Source organism: Triticum dicoccoides, chromosome 3B (genome assembly GCF_002162155.2).
Source record: "Triticum dicoccoides isolate Atlit2015 ecotype Zavitan chromosome 3B, WEW_v2.0, whole genome shotgun sequence".
In the NCBI taxonomy this organism is placed as follows: domain Eukaryota; kingdom Viridiplantae; phylum Streptophyta; class Magnoliopsida; order Poales; family Poaceae; genus Triticum; species Triticum dicoccoides.
In genome coordinates this window covers 856,641,656-856,645,928 of record NC_041385.1, presented here as the reverse complement: position 1 = coordinate 856,645,928, position 4,273 = coordinate 856,641,656, and the positions used below count along the sequence as shown (strand labels likewise).

At 40.9% G+C, this 4,273-nt stretch overlaps 1 pseudogene; it reads right to left on the bottom strand.

The window, feature by feature from the left end:
- Window positions 1-329: 329 nt before the first annotated feature.
- LOC119280329 lies at window positions 330-1,136 on the bottom strand (annotated as a pseudogene).
- Between the last annotated feature and the right edge of the window lie 3,137 nt (window positions 1,137-4,273).

Sequence of the window (4,273 nt, the reverse complement as noted above, 5' to 3'; positions counted from 1 at the left end):
TAAATACCAAAAGTTGCCATCTTCTAAACTTCACAAGTTGCCAACTTCTAGACATGACAAGTTAGCAACTAGATAACTTCACAGGTTGCTATAAACACGATCTTTGTCAGCAAAGAACTTGCAAACCCAAGTTTCAAAAGTTTTGTCACTTGCATTGCATAACAAACCACACAAACCTTCATTGTCCTTGTAAGATAAGTGCACACCAACAGTAATTCTTTGATCTGTGGTAATTGTGAGTTCCTCCAACCTCTTCCATAAACTAGCATAAGGATCAACAACTTGGGGCATTAGAGGAGGAGCGGCAGCAAGGGATTACTGGAGTGACCTCAATGTAGAGTTGATTTCTTCAGCGGACTCCACGAAACGACTCTTAGTTTTTAGTGGCTTCTTAGTAGGTCACCTGCTACCTCTTGGGCGCTTCTTACCAACTCGGTAGTGCTAGATGATGAATTATCACCACCTACAGGTACTGGAGGTATTTTAGGACAATGTGTTGTTGGCAAAGTGTCAGAATCCTCCTCAAGAGGGCCCTCATACCATGGATAGCAGTTGAGGTCATACAACCCTTCATCATTGCCCGAGTCATCAGAATCAATTGTGCATGTATGCTGGTCCATGGACAAAGAACCATCAGAACTAGTGCCTATGAATAGCTCCTGCATCTCATAGTAGAATTTGATGGGCTTAGAAAGCAAGCGCCTTGCTCTATCCTGCATGACAAGCACACACAAATTAAGATCCTAACTCAATTAGCCATATTAAGTTTCAAAAAGAAACTAAATTATACGTACATTGAGGCAAGACTTTTCATACTCGGAGATAGTTACCACACATCTAATATCATCAAAAACATTGCCACTCTTGCTAATTGTGGCGGCAATGTACTTTCAATTTTCTTTGTAGTGCCTGAAGTGACGATCAACTTGAGCAAGTGTCACCCCCATAGCAAATTTTCTATTTAAAGCATCAGCACACTTCATACGATGATGCTTCCTGAACCTAAATCCCGCATATTGTTCCTTCATGTATTCAATGCACCAATCCAACATAAACTTGGTCTGATCATCAGTCCAGGAAATAGTCCTCTCACGAGAGCACCCATCACCATCAGCCTTCCCCTTTCCCTTGGCCATCGCTGTTTCTCACACTTTGAGCCATTTTAATTAAAAGATAATAGGTGAGGCAAATAAGCATGAAACAGCCAACAATTTACTAAAATAAGTGATATAAGTTTACAGAGGTACAACCAACATAGTTTCACATGAATCACATACATAACGACCAAATGTAACAAAATAGCACTCATGTTTGATACATAGAAATAAGGCAGAACTCTAGTTTCAAACAGACTGAATGGAACCTAAAATAAAACCCGTCAACATCAGCCTTACATACTAACTTCTTAATCTTCTTGATCTCGAGCTGCTAAGTTATCCTCCCACATTTTTTGAGCTAGTACATCCCTTTTGTGTGCCCATGCCTGGCTCTCCTGGTAAACGTCACGACGGTGTCGTCTACTCCGTGGAAGGGCTGAGTACCAAGTAGCATCATCATAGACATACTCATCAGGACCATCATCTAGGATCCAGTTATGGAGCGCACAACAAGCAAACACAATTTTTACTTGTGTTTTCAGAGGGAAGAATGACTGACTTGCAAATATTTTAAATCAATTCTTCAAGGTACCAAATTCTCTTTCGACGGTTGTTCTAAGTGAGGAATGGCGATGGTTGAATAACTCCTTTGGGTTCTCGGGCTCTCTACTTCCCCTATATTCCTTTAGGTGATATCGGACACCACGATATGGGGGTAGTATACCGGGTCTTGCGGCATATCCCGCGTTCGCTAGGAAATATTTACCTACATCATGATGGTGCTAACACATTAGCTAAGAACTAAAGAAAGTTTCAGTTTGAAGCCATGGGTTAGAATCCCACCTTCTGGTATTTTAAGGCCATTAGGACGTGATAGGGCATCTTGGAGCACATAAGAATCATGAGCTGATCCCTCCCATCCAGCAAGAACATATGTAAATCTTAGGTCAAAATCAACTGCTGCTAGCACATTTTGTGTGGGAAAGGACTTTCTACCCCTAAACCTATCTTGCATGTGGATTGGCACATATGCCGGTATATGAGTACCATCCAGGGCCCCTATGCATCCCTACTAAAAGAGAGAACTAGTTTCAAACAGACTGAATGGAACCTATAAATACATTGCAGATACTTGTGAATAATTTTGGATGTACCTCAAAGTAAGGGTGAAATCTGGAGCTACTTGTTATCTTCGAATGTGTTTTGATGGTTCTGATGCATATGACATCACGAGCAAGGAGACACAGGGCATCTAAAACAGCATTGAAGTACCTACTAACAGTCTGGCCCGATCGATAAAACTCGAAACCAATCGATCTATTTTTCCAGTTATGACCCACAACATGGATGAATCCACAGTTACATGGAATGTATCTACCAGTAGACCACGACGTCTCAGGTTGGCACACAATTTGTGAAAAAACAAATTTCCGCATGCGCAGCTCACTTATGCAATTAGCCCCGGTTCCATAATACATACGGTTCAGGCGTGACATCCTTTCAACATCTCGTTCGAACATGGGAGCATAAGTTATAGATTTTCTCTTCCTTTTTCGGACATTAATCTTGTACCAGTACATCCCTAAACACACAATAATGGCAGCAAGCAATATTCTCCTCCACATGTAGTAGTGATAATAATGCATGTAATACTGTAAGCATAATGTTCTTTGGTCCATCTATTGAAACAATAATAGCATTAAAAAATCTGATGACATCCATGCTCATGTTGTCTCTGAACTCATCAATAAATATCTCAGTCAGGTACTTTATTGTCAAGCACTTGGAATCCCATGTTTTCTGACAGGTGTGCTCTCCATTGTACTCTCTGATGACAATGCTTCATGTTCTGTTGTGTCTAGATGCTTTCAACCTCCAAGGGCAATCTGGTTGACACACACCAATGAATCTCTCTGCCTCATTTCTAGGTTTGAAGAATTTCACTCTGTTTTTGACTGTGTATGCAGTGACTGCTTCCGTTAGCTCTTTCATTTCTCCAAGTACTTGCTCTACCCTGAAGATTGGGTTGCTCATGTCCATTTCTGCATTGAATGTTCTGAATGTATATTTCAACTTCTCCAAATCATCTTTTGACAGGTTGAGCTCATCATCATCCAGTGGATCTTCCTCCTCAAATATCTCTTCCTCTTCTTCATTGTTGTCATTCAATGATTTGTCCACATTCTGAGCAAACAAATCATCATCTCCATCTCTACAATCATAGTCACTCTCATAAAAGTCTGAGTCAGTTTCATTCTCTGCATTCTCTCCTTCCTTTGCATCCTCTCCTTCCTCTGCATTATCTGCATCATGATCAAGATCTGCCTCTGCATCCTCTCCTTCCTCTGCATTCTCTGCATCATGATCTGCCTCTGCATCCTCTCCTTCCTCTGCCTTCTCTACATCCTCATTTCCATCTGCAATTGGGCATCCTTTTAGTATGATATCAGGATATAATGTCTGAATCTTATTCTCCTCATCAACTAACAAATCCAATGTCTTGGCTTCCCTGCTGGACCTCACCATAGCAGCTATAACATCTGGATTGTCAACACATAGCAGGCCATCACCATAGTCTTTCCCTGGCAAAATCCAGTACACCTTGATTTGAGGGTCTGTAGGGTCATAGTCCATCCTTGCCAAGCAATACTTGATCATCCCAAGTGACCATGTGTCTTAATGACAGTAGTCAAAAGCTTCATGACTGCACCCCATGTAAGAGAACTTCATTTCTCCACCTATGCATTCCCCCAAGAAAATTCCATTGTGCTCAGACTCCACTGAGAATAACTGGCAAGCTTCTCCATTTGTCACTTCAATAATTGACACATGAAATTTTCAGTGCACAACACATTCAACTCTATCTGAATCATAGTTTCAACTGACAGAGTACAGTGCTCAAACTCTAACTGAATCTGTACTCTAATTTTCAAACACAATGATGTACTGAATATCAACTAAAAGACCACCCTTTCATCACAAACAATAGTAAAAATGCTGACTTTCAGCATTTTATAGTGCAAAACATAACAGTAGTGCATCTATAGTACAGTGCAACACTAGCATATAATCTCAGTCAGGTGTGAACAACAAAATCACATCAACACATGACCTCTTCCCTCTCTGACCTAAAGGACTACCCTTGCCCTGTATGCTACCCAAAACCCTAGGTAAAA